Raw genomic sequence first — 23,305 nt, 5'->3', positions numbered from 1 at the left:
TTGGGAAGATATTTGCATCCTCAAATCTTTAGCACAGAAGCTAGCTTTCTCTGTCATTAAAAAGGCCAAATTCAGGATAGTAAGAATACTATGAATTTGAAGGTGACAGAGGTGGTCTTTGGAGAAAATTGTCACTGTGATAAATCCTGCTTTATTTTAAGGACCAACCTCTTCCCAGCCTTCTTTACCAAACTTTCAGTATAGAGTCATCTTTTTCCCTGCGTCATGGAGGAAGCAGATACTGAGCAGAGGAGAAGGTATGAGGCCGCAGACTTTGAAAGTCAACAGTCAATAGACTCACACGAGGAACAGAAGTGCCAGATTAGGAAGGAATTAAAGGGCAACTACTTTGAGAAAGAGCATGAATGAAGAGGTGAACACAGAAAAGTTAGAGTACCCTGGTAGGATAAGGGGATATGCAGGCTCCCACACTTCTGTGTAGTGTTAAGGACCCAACATGTGTAGAAGAATCTACATGCTGTTTCTTTTTTCTTCTCTATGCCTTTCCTTTCTTTTCTGTGGCTTTGGACAGATCATCTGAAGTCTTTACAAAATAACTGAAATGCTCATGGATCCAGTGTCTTCTGCATAGGCTAGATAGTATTCAGAAGTGGCTATGTGTAGCTTCATTGTTTGGTCATAGAATATGCATGAACTAACACCCTCAACATGAACTAATCAAGAATGAAGAATAACTACAAGCAGATAATGTTCTACCTTGAGAGAGACCAAGCTCCTTCTCTCCATGCTCATTGCTCCAGAGCAGTAAGCAGAGACATGTTCTGAAGGCCATGAGAGTTTAGAATCCACAACATTCTGCGCAGTGTTCTCCTGTCGGTGCTCACCAGTATTTCAGTTGTGGTACTGGAAATGAACACAATTATCCTAATGCCTGTGGACAGATCGGTGCTCAATAGGTTGGGACGCTTAACTCTCTTATGCAGGATACCACGTTTCTATTAATGTTGTATTAGTTTTGTTGAAAGTCATGTACCATGCTATTATGTAATGAGCTTACAGTCAACTAATCCCCTATGGTTTGGTTTTACATGAAATTCTGGAGAAAGAAGACTGTTCCTATTCTGTGTTTACACGATTAATTTTGGATCTAAAAGTGGGACTTTAAGTATATCTATGATAACTTTCACCTTGTAGATTCTATGCCATCCTTCTAGCCTGCCTTTTGAATCTAGATTTTTATCACCCAGAGTTATTAGCTATCCCCATCCTGTGCCTGCTAGATACCATCTGCAACTTTGATAAGCAAGTTTTCTACATGATTTAGGCAGACACTTGTGATTGTGAACTTCCAGCAGGCTACTGTTTTGTGTAGACCATTGTTAAAATGAGCTTATATCCTTTTGCATATATTATTCAATGGAAGTAAAATTAGTATATCAGTCAATATATAGATGAGCTACCCCAAGGATGGCATGTAAAAAAATTTGAATTGCCTCTATTTTAATTTTGTATTTCTGCTGCAAGGTGCAAAAGAAGAGCAGAAAAATCCTTCTTGGTTCTGGTTAAATATTTTGTTTTTGTTTGAAAGCTGACCAGGATTTAACAGGCATCAAAGCCTTCAGCTATCCAAAGCAAAACCCTTATTTTTCCCGCCAAATTATCTCCTCCTTAGTGTACTTCATCTCAGAAAATGACAATTTCCTCCTTCGGTTTAGTCCATAAAACAGTGGTGTCCATAAAGCATCAGTGTCATCTTTGAGTTTTACTTTGCTCTCCCAAATTCCAGTTCCCAACAAATTGTTTTATCCTAACCTTCAGAAAAGGTCCAGGCCCTGATCCTGAGCATCGTTCATCACTCCAACCGCTACTACGTTGACCCAAACTTCCATCGTCCCTTACCTGGCATACTGCCGTGGACTCTGCACCTGAATCCTGACTTCTGTTATTGTCCACCATAATCTATTCTCCCAGTTGCTTAGGAAACCAAGACAGCTCATGGCATTGCTGCACCCAGGCTTTCTAATGGTTCCCAGTTCATTCAGAATGAAGTTTAAGTGACCTGCTATAGTCTGTAATACCTGAGAGGACCAGGCTCCTCTGGTCCTTGCAACTTCTCGCTCTTCTTTGCTCACTAACTTAAGCTTCAGCTCTCATTATCTTTGGCATACCCAGGAAAGAAATCTTTCTGTTTGATGTTTCTCCCATAGAAAGCTCCTTTCTTGCTTTTCTCCACTGCTTCCCTTTACTTTCTGTAGGTTTAATGTTAGTTTATCATAAGACCTCCCATGAACACACTCTTCAGAACAGTATAACCCTCATGGTTCCTAATCTTTGCCCTCCCTTATTCTCCATAGCATTCTGCCTGGCATAATACATTGATTTCTGGTATTTTTTCTCTTTTCCACTAAAATATAAATTTCGAGAGGGCAAGCACTATTTTTCTGTTCACTGCTGTGTTCCAGTGCCTGGATCATGCCTGACACATGCCTGACTACAGGTTAGCTATCTGTCTCAGTTTCTCCAGCTTTTGTTCAGTGGATTTCAGATATTTCCTCCTACAATTACGGAACATTTCCATTAAGTGAATACATACTTAGGTAGGAATCTTGTAAACATTTTCAACCAGAAAAGCTCCACTTTAAATTATATTCATTAATTGTGTTAAAAGCTCTTCTGGTTGAAATGAGGGTATAAAATAAATCAGAGACCTCAAGCCTCTATGTCTACTCCAAAGTTTCCTTACAAAGAAAGTTTAAAAACCACAAAACCAAAATATTTTATAACTTGATTACCATGATGTCTATGAGTTACCAGAATTCATTACTAAAGATAGCTGTGGTATATCATTATTTATGAGGTTTTTTTAAAGGGGGAAGCAATTATCTTTTAAATCTTATTTGAGTCCGGTTCTTATTTCCACCTTTTCTCTTTCTCCCAGTTCTAAGCTGAGGGGATGGTGAGCTGATTTGCGAAGGTCTTGTTTTAGGACAAAGACAATGAAATATAAGTAGCTAGTACTGCCATAATGGGCATTCCTGCCTCAAATGGGATAAAAGGACTGTGAATTTGGGGGAAAACAGAATTAAAATAGAGGTGACTCAACCCATTACTGACACCAAGGAACACCAAGCCCTCCAAATTAAATGCAGACCCAATTAGAAATTTCACTGCAATTTCAAACTACAACCACCACCACCCCAATGACAGAATTATATGGCATCTTGGAGAAACTGACAGGTAATTTGGGGAACTAAAGGTTCCTTGGACTCTGTAGTTAATGGAGAGTTTAGCACCAATTCCTGTGTAATTTGCACTTCTGAAAAGCAGAATTATTATAAAGTCAGACATCTCTAGCACTTTCAACTCTTGGATCTGTTGGGCTCTAAGATGACCAGGAATGTAGAAGGACCAAGGTCAGAGGTTGCCATTTCAATATCTGAGACTGCCTGGCTCCCCCAAACTGGCATTTGAACTGAAGAGTTGAAAATTGGAGGTGACATTCAGAAGTCTGAAAATTATAACCCTGACTTCCTCCTTGAAAAGCTTATCTGAATCCTAGCTTATCCTTTGATGAGGTTACTGAAAATGCTCTCTGCTCTGAGCTCTTGAAAGATAACAGTCAGCGCAAGTAAGCCCTGGCCATATCCCTTGGGGGAAAACAGTGGCAGATGTAACAAGCTGGGGACAGTAATTAAAAGGCCTGGGCAACTTGCTGGGAAAGAGGGAGTCTGCCCCTTAAACCTCTCCTGCCTGGGCTCCTCGAGGGAGTGGTGTCCTCAGTGATGGGGGGTCCTTTAATAAATGTCCCCCTACTGCTGCCCCAGGAAGCAGAATCTGTGCCTAGAGTGAGGTCACCAGAAGAGTGTGGCCTGCTCTGCTTCTTAGCTGCTTGCTCCACTTGTCTTTCTGACCAACAGTGGTGAGCGAAAATGAAAAGCCGTGGAATCAGAGGTGCACCTGTCCCTGGCCTCAGACACATCCCAGCAGTCCCACAGCCCAGTCCACTGCCGATGCTGCAATCAACATTCTCTGCTCTTTTGAGATGACACCAGCAACATCCCCCACGATCGCTACCCATTGCTACGCTCCCCTCTTACTGAGTTCTGCACTGCTTAGCTTCTCCCGTGCTTGTTTTGGCCCATCTCCTTCTCTCCTTTCCTGGCCACTTCAGCATTGGCCTGTGGGCTTAAGAACTTGGCAGCTTTGTGGCAAGCTCCATGAGTGTGGGGGTTCTGTCCCATACTTTACTGATCCTGAAGATTCTCGTGTCTTGGGCTGCATAAAGGTGCTCATTAAATATTGTCATCATTAGGCAGGAGTTTAGTGACAATATTTTCAAGATGTGACCGGGTAAATCAGAACCAGCTGGGCCATGGTCCTGGCTCCTCGGTCTCCTACTGGCTGTGTGACTTAAGACAGATCAATGCACTTGGTAGACTGAGTATCTGCCTGTTTTATAGCATAGTTGTTACGGTTAAAGAATGAAATTAATATCTTTTGTTCTTGGTCAGAATTACAATTTTTGTAAATGAGCATTGAGATATAGGTGAGATTTTTTAGATACCTCTTTGAACCTGTTCTTTTAAAGGATAATATAATAACTTATGCTTTTAAAATTTGTTCATTGTTTAATAAACACGCAAGGAGTACCTGCTGTGTGTGGAGTACCCACTGTGCAAGGAGTATTGTGTTACCCGTAAGGAATAAAAGGGTGAGTCTAAGCCATGGCTCCTGACCTACATGTCAGTGAGAGCAATAAGGTTGGCAAGAAACTAATAGATTGAATCAATGCCTTATATGCAAGAGAGGATTATTGGTATTGTTATATCTATTATTGTTGTGTAGTCTAGACACATTGCTTCTTCAAACATGTACCTATATGATTGCAAATATGCCAAACAGACTACAAAAAAAAAAAAATCTGTCTCTGATCCTTGTGAAATGCAAATACATTTGATTTATAGGTAATTCCTCTACATTAAAGTTGTTGTTTTGGGGGGAAAAAATGGAACCACCTTAGTGTTCCTCTATGCAGAGAATAGGGAAAGGGAGACTTTAGGAGACCCATGACCAAGTGCACAGGTCAGCAGACCGCTGAAGTGACCCCCACAGATCCAATACTAACCCTGAAATGAGACCCTTGGCTATCCAGAGGCCTGAGCAGCAGCAGAACCCCTGAATCTGTGGCAATGGAGGGCTCAGAGCTCAGGATGCGGGGAGGGCGTGCAGGAGGCCTCCCAGGGGTCTCTCTGAAACAAAGAACCCTCCGAGCTGCAAGTCCAGGTTGAGCAGTAAACAATCACTGACTTTGTAAACAGTGCGTTCTTTCCCAAACCAAAGAGCAATCTTCTTATGTGCACAGTGTGGAAAGGACAGCTGGTCCCAGGATGGTCTTTTCCGCCACGGTCACACACACAGATAACAGTTATTGTAGTACTACTATTCTCTGAAATAAATGGCAGATAAATACAAATCTGAGCATCATACACATGGATCCATTGTCTCCGTAAAATCCATGTGGAATATAAAACTTTAACAACTCAGGTCACTGAGATTGAAGAAATAATCTGTAAGTAGTATTTTAAAACAAATATACTTAAGTAGGCGGGAACAATGCTATTCATTCACTTATATAAATTTTGATGTCTTTATGTATAGGATCAATGTTATTCTCCCCAAAATGCCCAGAAGGATATTTGTAAATAGGTGTGGACAAGTTAATTTTATAAAGTAATACCCAAATGTTGCTAAAATAGATAAATCAGTCCTAAAATACTCAACCACCTTATTCTGTTCAATGCCATTTATTTTTTCTTCATTAGATGCTTAGCTCCATGACAACAGATTTCTAGCTCTTTTGTCCATAGAGGTATGCTTAGTGCCTAGCATAGTGTGTGGCATATAGTAGACCCCTAATACATATTTATTAAGTGAATGATTGAATGAATAAATTTGTTGACTGAATTGATTTCAAGTCACCGTTAACAAGTAAGGCAGCTTCCGTACTAGTTGAACTGAAATGCATATTAGCTATGCAAGGAAAGTTCATTCCTTTATTCATTTATTCTCCATTTATTTAGTTATTTATTCATTCACTCAAAAAAACAGCTATTTAGCATTGACTATGTGCAAGTCACTGTGATGGGAGACACAAAGTTGCATTATTAGAAACACAAAGATGGGCGAGAAACATTTTTCTCCATTAGAGAAGTGATAAGTATGTTTGTGTCATGGGGAAGGCATGACCAAATAGAACAATTGGAGAAGAGCTGAATTAGAAAGACAGTCTCTCAAGTGTCCTTAGTGCTGAGGCTCCATGATACCGTGATTTGAGGGCTGATTGCAGACAGTTTCTATGCTACACACAACCTGATGCTATTGAGACTTAAAAGTTCCATATTTCCAGGGGCCAGGACTTTGTGGAGAATGTACATGCTAAGTGAATTAGCGTTCAGAGCTGTGTGGTCACTGGATGACTACAGGTAATCACCGGATCAGGTGCTGTGTCCCAGCATGCCTTGCACAGGTGCCTTTCACAGAGTGGCCTGATGGGCAGCCAAGGTCCTGGGCGGCCCGAGTCCCAGCTAGTAGCCATTCTGCAGAGCAGCTGACCCTCTGTGTACTGACCTCCACTGAATTGCTGTGGCTCCACTGCTAACCCAAAGAAGTGTGTTAAAAGCAACTTAGAGCGCTAAATAGCCTTGAGGAGGATCACAGATATAATTCAAAAGTGCACAGAAATTAGCTCAGACAGAATAATTCTTTTTTTGCATATGGATCTTAGTTTCTCAAATATTTTTCTCATACATCATCTCATTGGCTGTTTTTGCTGTCATTCATTTCATTGAAGAGGCCATCAAGTCTCTGACTGGGTATGTTATTTGGCCAATGTTCTAGTTAATGACATAACTAGAACATGCTTCTCCCACAACAGCATGAAGCATCCTGCTCTGGATATAAATCAGAACCTCTGACTCTGTGGGAGGATTGGGAGTCCTTTCTCTGTACAACAGACACCCTATGCCCATAAGTGGGAGTGTTAAAGAATGCCGTCCCCCAAAGGTGCCGTTGGAGGCCAGCACCAGACCACATCTCTCCAGTCTATTAGTGGGGGATAACCTGCTGGGCCCTACAGTCCAGTCAGCTGACAGCTGGAGAGGTGCGCCATCCTTTTCGCTGGTCAGCCTCTTGAATATATGATGGCATCAAGAGAAGACAGCACCAGGTCACAGCCAAGATCAAAGACACGAATGAAGGAAGCAGATACATTTTCTGCCTCAGCTTTCCAAAGGAGTAGCAAGTGTAGCCCTTATACCCCATGTCAGGCCAGGAGGAGCTTTGGTGGGGACGCCATGTCTGTTGAAACCATCTATCTTTTTAAGCCACCACCATGAGGGGTGACTTTGGAGGTCACTGGGGCTATATGTCTGCGAGCTTTTGTAGTAGAATCCAAGATCCTGGATTCAAGAACCACTTCTAAGCACATTAATACAGTCTGGGTAGAATACCAGAAAGTAGTCATAAAATGGAAATAAAATGATACATCACATCTATACCACCTACTTTTTAGGAGGGTCAAATAAAATAGCATTTGTAAAAATTCATTGAAGCTGTATATAAAAAATATGAGTGTATACACACGTATTTTCTCTGGAACAGAAGGGCCTGGTGATTCAGCCTCAGCCAATCCCCACTTCAGGGCCTAAAGTTCACACTCCAGCCTCCTGAGGAAGACAGACAGCAGTTCTTCTTATTACTGCTCAAAGATTCATTTTTAGGCTTACCAACGCTGGCAAATTACAGAGAAACTGGCTTCACATTAATTATTGTAGCAATGATACCCAACATACACTGAGTGCTTGCTTTGTGCCAAGTCCTCCCCTAAGTTCCTCACCTGTATGAGCTTATTTAATGTGTTAAACAAGGTACAACCAGTCATTCTATAAATGTTTTCGAGCATATACAATGTGTTGAATTACAAAAACCAAATCACAGAGATGAAAGACATAGTTTCTCTCCAAAAAAAATCTTATGATTTAATGGAAAGATAAATATAAAAATATATTAAAAGCTATAATGGGAATATATACATTGAAAGTTAGTGCACGAAGGACCCAGGTTTGCTACGAGATGTCAAGGAAAGTCAAAAGAGCCCAGGAGCTGACTGTTGAAGGATGCATTTGTGAGCAAGGCTTGATTTGCCCATCTGTGCTCCGTGGTAAAAAGAATACCCTCAAATTATCAGTGGGAAAATAAATATTGCTCCGTATTATGCGGGCTAAATTAACTGCTCCAGGGGCCAGCTAATGACACAAATATGATTGTGCGAAGCAAGATATTATAACGTATTTCATATGCTGCAGTGATGTTTTTTCAGCTCATGAAAAACAAGATAATGCCCATAAAAATAAGATATTATGGCAAAATCGGTATTAATTACTAGGAGCGAAAGAGCACTGCCTGAGGCTGTAAAACTTTTAATATTCCAGAAGAAGGCAGTTCAAGTAACAGGCTCACCACGATCGCTTAATCGCTTGGCAGCATCCCAGCCTATCTGGGCGAACAACAGAGCAGAGGCAACACAATCAGGCCAAACAAACAGCCCCATGAAGCACGGCTAATGTGGCTGCGATGGCTGGGTGGGGCGAGAGGCTGAGCACAGAAAGGCCTGCCTTGCAATTTACCTCCCTGTTGTTGACGAACGCGACTCCACCAACAGCCGCTGGGTTGCCTCTTCAGGGCTTGTGAGATGCGATGGACCATTGGTTCCTTCAGGTCTGGCTTTTCCAGGAGCTGTTAGTGCCGGTGAACTACACGAGTCATTGGTGGGGTGGAAATGGCATTGCCTACTGTGCTTCTTCCTTATTTCCAGCTATAAACACACACACACACACACACACACACACACACACACACACGTGCACATATGCCTCCATATATCTATGTGGATTTCTGCTGCAAAATCTCCTACCTTCTGCAAAGGTCAGAATCTATCTAACTACATCTATTTTCACACTTTGAATGTGAGACCAATTTGGTGACAGCCTCTCATGTGCCATAAACGAAGTAGAAACATATGCACATGCAGCGATAAAACAGATCTGAAACGACATCCCTGCCGCCTGTTGGGTGGCAGCTGAAATCAGACATCTTAATGTATGATATTATGGGAATTACCCACATTAAGATAAAATATCTAGACTTAAGTAACTGTCTTTTTCTCTGAATTAACTTGAAGATCGAACTCAAAAGAAAAAAAAAAAAAAAAAAAAACAAAGGCAAATGACTTGGGGCTAGGCAATTTATTTCCCAGCCACTGTCCCCACTGCTTCTCTGGTGGTGACACCATGCAGGAATACCAATGCTTGCTTTCAGTTTTGCTAACTGGAGGCAGAGAATCTGGCTGCGTTCCGGCTTTCTGGACACCAAGGGAACCGAGGAAGGTGGCCTGTCACCAAGAGGTGTGCTTAGAAGCTCAGTGCAATGCGCTTCTAAAGGAAGTAGGAATGGTGTGTGCATCATTCCTGTGTCCTAAGCCTAATGCTGCAACTGCGGAGCATCGTGGCTTCTTACAGACACTCACTGAGTGAATGCTGAGGTGTGGCAAAGTCCTTTCTCCATCCCTTCTGCTTCCCTCTACCTTTCCTTATTCATTTCACACCAGTACAAACCTTTCTGCCCTCACCTTGTTGAAACCAGTGCTGTGACACTACTAGGACCAGTTAGTGGCACAAATGTTCCTCTTCCCCGAGGACTGGGGAAGATACTGTTGGGCCAATTCTAGTCCTAGCTGCTAGAGGCCAATTTTCTGATTGTCTCTTTCTTTTGTTAGTAGGGGCAGCAAGTACAGCAGTCTCCAAGGATTCGGTTGGCAAAGGATTTCTGCTCTGAGGATGACAACGTGATGTCATTGCCTGGGCTTCAGAATGGCCCTGGGTACCACCTACAGACCTTGGATGTTCTGATCTTGCAACACATAGCCTGTGCTGCTGGGTGCCATAGATTTCCACTGGAAGGCCAGGCCAGTGGTTTCCATTTGTCCTCAGTATTCTCCAGCCTCACCAACTCTACTGAGTTTGCTCAAATAGGCCAGGAAAAATTATTGTGATTAATATATCTAAAAGGACCCAAGGTCTTGCCTTTTTAGGGTGGGCAGATGCATTAAGATTTAAAAATAAGAATTACTGCTGTCCTGTGGATCATTTTAGCAGGTTCAGGAGCAGAGCAAGGAAAATTCAGTAACAAAAAATCACCCTTCTTGGTAGCTACTATGTGAGACTAGCAATATATACACATGACCCTATGGGATAAATTCACATGAATGGTAGAGTTGCATCATCTAAGAATGGAAGGAGAGAGTGAACCTAGTAGAGGACGAGGGAGTAATTCAAGGAGGAGAGTCATTCTTCACTGAACTGGCTCACAGAGGTACTGAGAGAGAACTGTGGCGCAAAGGGAAGAGATTTTCACCAGGATGCTTGAGACGCTGTAGTATTGGCAGAAGGACAGATAGAAAGCTAGCAACAGACTCAGTTGAATACAAAAGGTTTATATATATAGAAGACCCTGTAGAATCTCACTGGGGAGATAAGAGACACCATAACAGGGGAAATTGGACAATAGCATGCAATTTAAAAGATCAAATGGGGGGTCCAATAGGAAGCTGGATCCTAATGTATCCATCATAAGAATAATTTATTAAAGATCTCAATGTGAAAGGCTAAACCATGAAAACCTCTAAAGATAATAAAGGAGGCTATCTTTGTGAAGATTTCTTAGACAAAACACAAAAACATTAATAAGAAATTTAAAAACTGACACACTTAACTACATTAAAATTTAAAATGTCTGTTAAACAAAACAATGGCATACAGCAAGTAAAAAGACAAATCACAGATGGGAAGAAACATGTTTGCAACAAACAGATTTAGTACAGGATTAGTGTCCAAAATACAAAGAATTCAGAAAAAAATCATTAAAAGGAAAAAGGAGCAACCCAACAGTTGAGAGGGATGTGTTTGAAAAGACACTCTGTAAACAGCCAAGAACTGGGTGGAAACTGGGCAGGTTAAGGGCCCAGAAACGCAAGGGCCATGGTATAGACATGTAAGCAAGAGGCCATTCTTTAGAGGGAGAATAGGAGCAGACATTCACTATCGCATACGCCTCTTGTAATTCCCTCCAGTATCTACATTAAGTGCTTATGTTCAGTTAGTTGTCACTAGCAGGTCACTTGCAATGGCTAGAGCATGAAATAAATAGCTTATGAGTAATAGATAAAATCGTGTGTCAATAAGCCCCCACTCTAGAATCTACATTCTCAGGACCTTCTGTAGTAGACCTGTAGCCCTTGAACTTTGTGAAAGCCAGGTATCAAACCTGCAGTGGCAGGCACCTGAATTTGGCTGGATTTGACAGTAGCCTCTACGTGTCACCTGCCTTGACCCCATGAGCCTTGCTGGGGTCCTGGCCTCATGGAATTCCCTCTAATTTCCCACATTGGCTGATGAAGCTTTCCCATTTGGCTACAGTATCTGATGCCAGCAGAGAGAAACAGCTCTTCAAGAAAATTCTTCAAAGGCTCCACTGCCTTGAAATGCTGTGCACTATTTCTGTGGGCTCTTAAACAGAATAATTCATTAGTCAACGAAGAACAATCAATATCACACTCTGACAATTTACACACTGACTCTGTTTACCCAGTGGACCCTCTCCGATAATATTATTTATGGTCCTAAATAACTCTTTCGGCGTTCAATAGAGCCGGGGGTGCCTCTGGGACCAGGACACAATCAAATTATGAAGACATATGGCTTGCTCAGCCTTGGAAATGTTCAGATGCATTTCGTTGACGTTAGTTTCATAGTGATACCTTCCTGGATGAGTTCCACCGCCTTCCTGACAACACCTGTGGGAGGGAACTCCATGGTGCTTGCAGGAGACACCAAGGGCATTTGACTATGGGAACATCTGGATTCCTTGGAGTTCAGAGCAAATTGGACAGTTCAGGGATCCTGGAGGAGACTGGAAGTGGGGGTTGTGTCGGGCTTTGCCCATAGGAAGGTGTTGAACACATGCCTACGTGAGATGAATGATGCAGCAGAGTGAGAAAGTTGCGTGTGTGTATGTTGTGTATGAGCACGTAATATATGTACATGTAGGAGTGCATCACAGGGGCCAGGTTAGGTGAGAGGTAGAGGGTCTACAGGAGAAAAGAGTATGAATTCATGAGATTTTGGGGTTGTCATTAAACTTCAAGACAAAAGAAGGGAAGGTGAGACTACTTATTTAAAAATATATCTATTAATTATATATTTACTTCTTCCAATGAACATATATTACTAATACAATTAAAAATATAAGGATGGCAAATCTGCCTCTTCCTGTTCCCCTCTCACTTTCTCCTCCCTCCCCTTTGCGCCCTCTCCTTCTCTCTCCTTGTCTCCCCCACCCTATCTCTCTCTGCATGCACACACCTGAGTCTAGAGAAGTCACATCAAGAGAGGCTTTAATGTCACATCTTAAGCACCTGTAGGAGGAGTTACAGGAAGCATCTTGCAGTGACCCCTCTGGGCACATTGCCTATGAGGGAGTAGGTGAGCTGAAGTCCTGCGAGGGGAAAGAATAGAACCACAAGGTGTGAGGCACCGGTGTCCCAGTTTGATGTTTGTATAAAGAGTCCTCTTCTTGGGAGATCAGACTGGAAATGGAGAAGATAGTATTATGAGCTAAGGAAGGGCTTGGCCTTGAGTCTACTAGGCCTTCTATACTGTAGCATCCTCATTCTAGCCTGGCAGGAGGCCTCCAGGGCATAGCAGAAAAGCTCAGTTGCTGAGGGCTGTGACAGCTTTTCAAAGGACCCTGCAACCTTGAGTGTGGGCCACCTGGTAATCAGATTTGAAGCCCACCCTTTTCAAGCTCTGTTCATAACAACCCTGAAAGTGCTTATCCCCACCCCCACTTGCTAGAGGAGGCAGCAGAGAGACCCAGCCTGCCTAGCCAGATCCAGCACTGGCTGCTCTGGGCTCCCCAGCCAATGGTCTCTCCGCTGCTCTGGTGCTTGCTCGCTCATCCTACCTCAGTAATCGTCAGTTCTGGGTGGCCATGTGCAGGGCTGGACCAAAGGGTATTTTGGGGCAAAGACATTAAAGGCCAGAAACACAGAGCAACATGTGAGGGAGATGACCTTCAGATTCTAGGCTCACAGTTAGTTCTCTAGCTCTGTTGATGACCTAATCTTTTCCATAGAAGAGTCTTGGGGACGCTCTCACTTCTCTGCCTTTGCCTCTCTCTCTCCATCTCATTCTCAGAAAGAGTCTCTGTCTCTTTCTCTCACTTTCCCTCTTATCTTACCTCTCTTCCTTCTTTTAATCCTCAGGTATTTGCTGGATATCTTTCATGTCTCAAACACTCAATAGCAGTTGTAAGAGCTAAATAAAGAAGATGCCTCCCTGCAGGAGGCTCACAGTCTGTTGGCCAGAGATAAGACACACCCACAAATAACCCTTACTGCAAGATAGGTAGAGAATAATCCACAGAGGAAAACAGGTCTGAGGCTGTGGGGTTGGGTGCTGCTCTTTGAGCCAGCTTCATGTGTGGGATGAAATCACAAAGCAACCTTCTTTGGTTTCCCATAATCCATTTACATTCATTCAAGGAATGAAAGTTATTCTATCCTGGACATATACTTGGGCAGATTCATGGTTTTTATGAGCACGTTTTGATAACAAAACATTCAGTGATGCCTTAAATCTTATTTAGACTCAATTCATATTTAGAATAATTATAGTCAAACATCCAACTTCATACAGCATTAGTGTTACATTCCCTCCCCCAGCCAGGGCCTACTGCATCTGGGCAGGGGATAGATGGTTAATTTGCATGCGCTGAGGTCCTACTGTCTACATTTGGCCCCACAGGCAGGATATGTCTCAGTATCACAGCTGTATCACTGAGATCCATATAGAGACAGCGGGAAACACAAATTTGAGCAAAATCAGGTTCTCTTAGAACCCACTCAGGGGCTATCTGCTCTGCTTTCTCCCTGCGCTGGAGCACTTGGCCACCCATTCTTCACTCAGATTCATGAAGCTAGAATCACATGCCATGCAGATTTGTTCATACTACAGGAGCTGTAGACCCTCCTGAGGGGTCCCATTGAAGACACTTGGCAAGCTTGAGAAGAGTGACAGTAACAGCTACTGCCCACCCTTCGGGAGTTAGGACTCATAGCTCAGACCTCTCTAAAGAGAACCACCATTAAAGTTTATTCCAAAATATTCCCCAATGGTCCAATAGTCGCATGTGTTCTGAGGTAGGACTCTGAATCATGGCAGCTCTAACTCCAGCTGTGGACCAACTCACTGAGGCGATCATCACCTTACGGCAGAGTTGAGAGGTAATGGAAACCTAGGAACTGCAACCTCGTTGAAGGGAGCAGGTCGCCGCGGGGTCTGCGTCGCGTCCCTGGGCCCTGCAGTCTGGCTATCTTTCCATTGCTCTCTGCTTCTGGTTTGCCACAGGTGAGGAGCTCTGCTCTCCAGGCCATTCTGCCATGCTGTTTGTGTCTTGCAGCGATCCAACCATGGGCTAAATCCTCTGAAATCACGAAGCAAACTAAATCTTTTCTCCTTTAAGTTGTTTTTCTCAGGTATTTGGCATCAGGGATGAAAAACTGATAAACACATCCTCTTTGAAATACCCACGCCCCAATCTAAAATGCACAGTTTTTGTACCCTTGAAGAGAAGAGAATATTTGAATTGGGAAGCCAGTTTTTAGATGTTTCCTTTGAAATCTGTATCCTGGCCTGGCTCCTTAGTTGAACATCTAATAGTCTTTCCTCTCAGGTACTGGGTCCTGGGCCTTGGCGTGGCAGGCAAGTGAAGCCAAGATCAATTCTGGCTTGGGACATTCAGGGATGTGGATGCGGGAATCTGCGAAGGCATTCTCAGTGGAGGGAGAAGGAGGCAGGTCAGTCCAACAGTGTCACGTTAACCCTGTGGATTGGCCAGCAAAGTCCGTGGCTGTCGGGCTCCTGGCACACACCGAATGGGATCCCGTGGTGCTGCCCTCAGCCCACTGCTGGCTCTCTTCTTTCCTTGGCCACTGTGATGCTCTCTTGTAGTTCGGGCAAAACACAGCACAGGTGCTAGAATTTTCTCTGGGACAACTGTGGTAGGGACTTCAGAATATCTTGTTTTATAAATCTTGCTGGTATGGACCAAGAGTCTTGGCAATATTTTTTTCTATGAATTATGGGGGATCTTTTAAAAGCAAGTATGTGAGAGACCCAGAGTTGAACAATTGCATTACTGAAGCTCCAAGACAAGCCCTCTGTGTTCTCCTGTGGGAGACAGGGCAGCAAGCAACCACTTGAGGAACCCCCGACTTTGCTGAGACATGGAGAATGCCTCTGTCTGAGATAGAAGTGAGAATCTGGGGAAGACCTCCATCTCTTTGAACTTGACTTTACCTTGGACGGTCTGGACTTTTTTGGACTTTAATTTATGAGGCCTAAACGCTTTCATTTTGGATGTTAGTCTCTTTGGGATTTTTAATCTCTAGATTTTCCCTGGGAATTTGATAATGGGAAAGGTTTATATCCAAATTGGGGGCATCTTATTTTGGCATTTATTATTGAAGACTCTTCATCCATTTTTTATTAGCCCTGTATGCATTTTATTATTGAAGTATCTTCACACTGCTATTAAATCTCATTATAGAACCTCTGATGAGTTTATTGGGCCATGTAGCTGGACATAAATTTGGATTAGAAATAGAAAAGGCTCTGAACTTTCAGCCCTGGGCACAGCAGCACTTTGAAGTTGATTTCATTATGTCCTGTTTTGGCCCATTTTAGAGTTGTATGGGAGCAAAATCCACCATGTCATATAATGGTCCCTAAAGAACACAGGAAAGCCTATGAGGCTAGTCCTGAGGTTGGGGCCTCATGTCAGTGAGGCAGGATGGCTCAGGCTTGGCTTTTCTCCTTCTGGAGTAGTTGGTCACATACCTTGTTGGTCAAGAGCTAAATGTTAAACTTCCACTGGTTAAGAAAACAAAATGCATGTTTATCACCTCCTCCTCCAGGGTACGTAAGGAGAGGTTTCCTGTACACTATATTCCTGGGCCCTCTCTGCTTCTTCCTCTCTGGGTGAAGAACGCTTTGTCATTTGCAGCCTGTGTGAGCCAGGCCCCTCCTTCTCCTCCTTCTCTCTTTTGGGGTGCGCAGTCTTCAGAGAATACATATGTAGGGAGCAGCCACGTGGCAGCTTCTCCCCCACCCAGGAAGCCTACGTTTTGAAGGAAATGAGTTAATTCACTGATGGAGAAGCAAATCATTTGGTTAGGGAAAAAGCACATCCTTTTGTTTAACCTTACCAGTGACAAAGGGGCTATTTTAATCTATGTCTCTGGCTCTTTGTCTATCACTGAGATGATGCTGGACTACATGTCTGCCTCCTCGAACCTGAGGAGCAACGTTTTTGGACCAACAGTAAAGTGATTTCTCAGCTATGAACCAGAGTTTTCTTTGGAAATGAATCATGAACTTTCAATTTTCCACTTCAAAAACACACACACTTCAGCAGAAGTCACTTTACAGCAAATGAATGGAGGAATTTCTCCCAGGAGAGGGGTTTGATACTTAGAGGAGGACAGGAGGGATGGCTTAGGAGCATCCATTTCTGCCTCCCTTCAAGGAGACCAGGAAGTCTCTGTGATCTCATTGCCCTTGTAGCCAACAAGGCGGTGGTGTGCAGCATGGTGGCGAACGAGCAGGGCTCCACAGGGAGGAACTGACTCCTGTGGCCCAAATGTGTGAGGGGACAGCATGGGAGAGTAGAGGTGACTGCACGTGTCTGACTCAGGGCAGAGGCGGGGGTGCTGGGTGGGTTACCCTGTGGGCTAACTTCCTTGTGGCATATTGTATGTAGGGCTTTGGGTGGGAGCCTGGCTACTAGAGTGGCTCTAGTACAGAGTGACTGTCTGAGGCCACTCTTCACTAAACTTCTTGTAGGCTCCGGGATGCTTCCTTCCATCCTCTCCTTTTCATCATCCTCATTGCCACCATCACTAGCATCTCCCTCCTCATGGCCATCGCTATTATTTACTGGCCCATCAGTATCAAATGCAGTCAGGTGTGAAATTTTCCAATGGTGTCATGTTGGTGCTCAAGAAGTTTGAAATTTTGGAGTATTTTGGGTTTTTGGATGAAGGATGCTTAACTTGTAATTGGAGAAGCCACGATTCCAGTTCAGACTAATATGACCTGAGACTCACTGGCCAGTGCAGGTGCACATTCATTAGCTACTTGGATATTTCCATGCTGGGGTACTCACCAGCTCCTGCACTTCCCACTGGACTGTGGAGTGAGCACAAGTATTCCCTCTTGGGCCTGAGACTCTTCCTGTAGCCATGCAGGGTGCGTCATGTAGCACCATGATGGTTTGTTTGACCACATCAGAAGCAGAGATGCCAGCATGCTACAATGGCAAGGGGGGACAGCGGAGTGGTTTTCGTGTTTCGCTAAATGCACTGAAGTTTGAAATGGAACTGCAAAGCACTGCCCTCCTGAGGGGCGAGCCCAGGAAGGGATGGGCCAGCCTGGCACCCCTTCTCTCCCAGCTTGCCAGGCGGGGCCTGGGAGTTCCACGCCGGAGCTCTACTCCCCGCTCTGGAGGAGCACTGCTCAGTGCTGCTTGCAGTGTGTCACGCCCCCTCTGCAAACCTGTCGGGCGTTCTGGCTGGCTGAGGCCGTGCACATCCTGAATGCCTATGTTTACCTACCTCGGAGCTGAACAAATTTACAAAGTAAACATTTTGGGACATCTCAGAGATTAAAAAAAAAGAAAAAAGCTCAACACAAAACTAATACAATTGCCTGTCCTCTTCCAGTCCCTTGTTTCTAACTAAAAATCAGAGGGTAGAATTAGCCGAAATTCAAGTCCTTGGTACTGGATCGATCTTTAGATGCCATCTCCACCCAGGTCCCATGGCCAGTCTTTCCTCTGCCTGGTGCTGTTTTGAGAAGTGATGTAAACAACACAGCCTATTGGCTCAGCTAGACCTGGCCTTGAATGCCAACTCCATTCCTCACTAGCTGCGCAGCTAAAGGATGGGGAGGCAGTTACTTCTCTGGGTTTTGATTTTCTTATAGGAAATTAATACTCATTTGGTATTGTTGGGATGAGATTTTCAAACCTGAGTGATTTTCCTCTGCTTTATCTGGACTATGGAGTCATGTGTCAACAGCAGGACAGTGCCGGTGGGCCCCAAACTGAGATCTGACCTCCCTTCTCCAAGCCTCTGACCTTCCTGAGCTTTGTGCTTCTACCTGTCGCGTCCTAACCTGACATAATCTTACTGCCTCTTGGCAGAAGGATGTGAAGCTTCCACATGACGGCCAGGGAAGGTGCTCCAAAGCCCGAGGAAGCCAGGTTGAGGGTCTCCGTGGTTGCTGCCCACTCCTAACTCTAATAATCTGAGCCCTGGAGGTCCTTCTGAGGTGGAGCGAGCCACACTCTGTGCAAGAGCTGGCGGTGGCCCCTGAACAAAGCCCTCTTTGGGTACTGCCATGCTGTTCGTTCCCTGGTGCCAGCAGATTCCAGGCCTCATCTCTGCTCTTCGCTCTCGCCTGGGACCACCTACTCTGCCTGAAATGCCCGGTGTTCTCACTCTTTTGTCCTCTTCTCTCTTCAGACTAGCTCTTTCCTACCTTCCCTACGCAGCCCAGGCACCAGCTGAACTCCACCTGGTCCTCAAAGCACCCGTGTGTTCCCCGTAGTGTGGCTCTCCCCATGGTCCCTTCCTTCTTCTCCACCTTTCTCCTCCTCCTTCGTTCCCAGGATGCACAGCGCCACCCTCCACCCCCACCTGGCATGGTCTTGCAATCATCTTTTACGTGGAAGCCTGTCCTGCCAGATTTGGGGCAGAGACTGGTTATTCTTCCCTACATCCCTAGTGTCCAGTGCAGTGCCAGGCAAATAATAGAAAGTCAATGAACTCTTGTTATGACTTGCACGTGGCACTGCGCGTGCCCTGCTCTAGGCCCACAGCACTCCACTGTGGTCTCTCTCACCCTGCTCTCTCCTCCTTTTTCACCTCCCTTACCCAATCACCGTCCCTGCTGTCCCCTAATTACGTATTTCCTGATTAGTACACAGCCACAGACACCTGGCAAAGTGAGTAGACCACCTATTAATAACCAAGAGTCGCCACCATTTTTTGGCAAGCGCTGTTCTGCGAGATACTACTTCTCCTCACCCTCCCCTCCCTTTTCACGTGCCCAGCTCCAGGGTGGCTTGTGAAGGGGACAAAGCCAGCTCCTCTAATTTGGTGGGGTCCAGCACGGAGCCAAACAGCGCACGTTCCTCCTCCTGCTCTTCCTACCTCTGCAGGCAGCTCTGTGCAAACAAGTCAGTCTTCATTAAGAAGAGGCACACCTGTTACCTGCGTGAACTCTGCCCTTCTCCCCGGTGGCAATTAGCTGGGCTCTGGCTGGTGGAAAGGCGTTCGCTTCCCTTGCTCTCTCTACGCGTCTTTCTCGGTGTGCAGGCTATCAGAACCTCCTGCCCAAGGGTCCTGCTGTCCATTATTATATCGCTGGCCCTGCCATCCTGTCTTTAAAGCATCCCTTGGAGAGGAATTTTAATGTTGCACTGAAGACAGCAGCAGAAATAGGAGGGGGCGAAGGAGCCAAGGACTCGGGCTTCTGGGCAGGTGAAAGAGCCTTGCTGCATTGTTTTAAACTTCAGAGAGACAGTTTCAGAAACCCCGCGCCCATTGCTTCTATCTTTCCAGCAAAGGCGGGGATGAAGTGCGGTGCCTGCTCTTGGAAGCCCAGTGCGGCATGAATAGAATGGAGCTGCCTACGTGGTGCTGGTCAGAGCCGGCCAAGGGGAGATGGGACAGTGGTACTTTGGAGAGAACAAAGAGGCAAATGTGCTTTGTGAGGTCATTCTGTCCACCCCTCTCAGTTCCCTTCTCACCCACAAAGCCCTACTCTCTCAGGTAGGGCCAGAGAATGCTGGACCTTACATGAGCCTTTACATTGACCCCAAACACCTTTACAAATTAGGGTAATATTTTTGTTGCAGGTCTTCCCAAGCTGTTGAACACTAACAATTCTGCTCACAGCCTCTTCTTTCATCAAGACATGGAACAGGAGAAGCTAGAGATGTGCAAAGGGGAGCCCACACATGAAAGAGGTGGGCATCTTCATTTTAGCACACACTAGGTAGCAGGCATTATGTTTGATCAATTATACCCACAGTTTGCTTTTATGGTGCTATAGGGGATAGAACCCAGGTCGTTCACATAGAACTACATCCCCAGTTTTCCCCTCCTTTTAAATTTTGAGACAAGGTCCATTTTGGTCTTCTAAATTGTGTACTGCTACTAATATCATATCAATTATTGCTATACTCTCTTTAAGGTAAATGTCTGTAAAAAAAAAAGGGTAATAAAAGTAAACAAGAGACTAGAAAAACAAAATGTAGCAGGATTGTACTGCTATGATTTTTATATGGTTTGATTTCTAAATTTCTATGTAAAAATGTATAATTGTTTTTTAATATTCTATAGGGATTTAAATTTTAGAATATCCATGGTTGTTGAAAAATAGCAGTTCCATTTTATGTCTAAGGTATGTGATATTCAGACAGATAGTGACATTAAGCTTAAGTACCTCTGTTACAGGATAATAATATCATTAATAATAATATCATTCTCTCCTGGATGTTTAACAACGAAAGTTTGCAGACCAAAAATTAGACAGATGGATGGGCTAAAAAGATAGCCAATATTTTGGTCCTAGCCCTTCAAGGTCAGTAAGGACTCAGGACCTAAGAGAACCTCTGATGTGACATCCCGCAACTAAGTGGTGTCCCAGATTTTCTGATCAAGGAGATCATGGGGCCACAGAGGAAAGTGATCGATGATGTCCAGTGTGCCTAAGGAGAGTCACCTAGAAAGAAAAAATTCTCTCAGGCTTTCACAGAGAGCAAATTGGTCAAGCAATGGCCATGACTCATCCAGATGGCTGACACTGATAAAAGATCTACAAGGTGTTGTATATGATTACAGGGTAAATCCTGAGGGAATTTGACTGACTTTATCAGATAGAAAAGGTTACATTTTTAGTTACATACATCTTGCTTTAACTTGGTCTTAACCATCCAGTAGAAAAGTGTAAAAAAAAAAAAAAAGCTAGGGCTGGGAGCTGGCTCAGTGGAATAAGCACTTACCTGGCAAGCGCAGTGGCCTGAGTTCAATCCCCGGTTCCGCAAAAAAAAAAAAAAAAAAAAAGAAAAAGAAAGAAAGAAAGAAAGAAAGAAAAGTCTAACCATGAGGTATTAAAAGTAAAGCTATATTAATGTGTTGAGCTGTAAAAGGCTTGAGTCAACAATGTCAGACAATTGCCAGTTGTGTTGATAACTCACTACTATTATAAGCTATTGGACTCTATTGGGTTATTTTGCTGAATTCAAGTACCTACAATTTTTGGACTGGAATCAAGTATGAAAAGGTCCTTTAAAGACATCTCCAAATACAGCTCCTCTAACAGCAATGGAATACCCATCTCTGACAAAACAAAACAGAAAAGGGGATATAAATGAAGAACCATTTTATTGTGAAAAAATTATATGTATATACAAGATAGTTAGGATAGATATACAGCTACTTTCTCTTCGTTCAATGGAAAGAAAGGTACTAATATTGTTTAGACATCATGTCTACATCTTGTTCTCTAAATAACTGGTACAAAGACAACAATATGCAATGTATTAATTATTGTAACTGTCCTACTACCCTGTTTTGAAACTTTCATTTCTATTTTCTTTTTTCTCATTAAAATGAATTATAAAATAAAAATAAAAATAAAATAAATTTTGAGACAAGGTCTACACTGTCCAAGCTGGGATTGAACTTGTGATCCTCCTGTTTCAGTCTCCCAGAGTGCTGAAGTTATCGGGGTGGGCTACTGTGCCACCCAGCTTCCCTCCAGTTTATTTAATCCTTGTGGTGACCCAAGAGGTAGCTATGAGTTGCCTGCTCTGCAGGGGTGCAGCGGAGAAGCGAGACACCATGGAGTTTCCTATATGTGGTTGAGCCAGTTCTCCCAGTGGGGTCCTCTGTCTCTCAGAAGGACCCAGGACCCTGTGGTAAGCACAGCCCTCCCAGGGACCTCACCCTCTGCCTCCATTCTCTAGCTCAGTGCCCAAGATGTCCTGTATTTCCTTTACTCCCTGAAGGGGATGCCCCAGCAAATGCCCAGCTGGAAGACCTTCCACTTCTCTCAGCTACCTTTGCAGCCAGGTGTACCTACACAGAAGAGGAGATGCGCCCATCTCTCATCCGGCCCTGCCGGTCTCTGTGCCAGGAGTTCCTAGTGAGTGCTCAGGCCCTAGCGCCTCTCCCAGGATCAGCCAACCTGTACTGAGTAGGTTCACACACTGCCTCTGGATCCTTTGTCTGCAAGAACAGAGGTGCTTAGTGTTTCTTCAGAGCAGACAGAATGTACCCACTGCACATGATCCCAGGGTTGACCTGGCCCTGGCCCAGAAGGCCCCCACTGGCCAAGCAGTTCTTCCTACTGCTTGGCTATACTTGCTTGAGATGCTTGGTTTTAATCAGACCTTAATAAGCAGTCCTGCTCCACCTAGCCCCATGAGGTATAAAGCTGTGTCTATCCCCATGTGCAGCTCACACCTGACACCCTCAAGAGGCTGAGTCTATGTCTATCCCCTTGCTGCAGCCCCAGCTGATTCATGGAATCCCTTCTTCTGGAACTGTGCTCTGCTTGCAGCCTGTAGAACAATTTTAGCTACCCCAGTCCCGATTGGAGCCAGGCAGCCGAGGCTGGAGACCCGGAGACCCAGGCAGCACAGGCTGCTCTAACAGAGTCCTATTCAAGGACAGCTGTCCTCTACTGACAGCTCTGCATGCTGGAAGTCGAAGAGCCAGGTGAGGTGCCCCAGACCTATTTACCGATGTGGTCTATCAGTGGCTGTCCTCTCACCCTGTCCCCACAGGGTGGAGCGAAAGAGCATTCTCTTATGTCCCTTTTACAAGGATGCTTGTCTCACTCACGTGGGCCTCATCTTCATAACCTAATATCCTCCTAAGGGCCCCATTTCCTGACATCATCCCTCTGGGGATTAGACTTCAACACTTGCGTTGGGGTAACTTAAACATGCGTAACAAGTTCCTGACACTTACTACTTATGTGGAAAATGTAATTTATTTTTTAAAATCTGTCATTTTCTATGAATGTATTTTTATGACAAAATAATATGAACTCATTATAGAAAACATAAAATTTAAATGTGATAAAATAACATA

This window comes from Octodon degus, unplaced genomic scaffold, assembly GCF_000260255.1.
Source record: "Octodon degus isolate 3935 unplaced genomic scaffold, OctDeg1.0 scaffold00080, whole genome shotgun sequence".
In the NCBI taxonomy this organism is placed as follows: Eukaryota; Metazoa; Chordata; class Mammalia; order Rodentia; family Octodontidae; genus Octodon; species Octodon degus.
The sequence above is the reverse complement of the archived record's forward strand: the minus strand, read 5'-3'. Positions refer to the sequence as shown.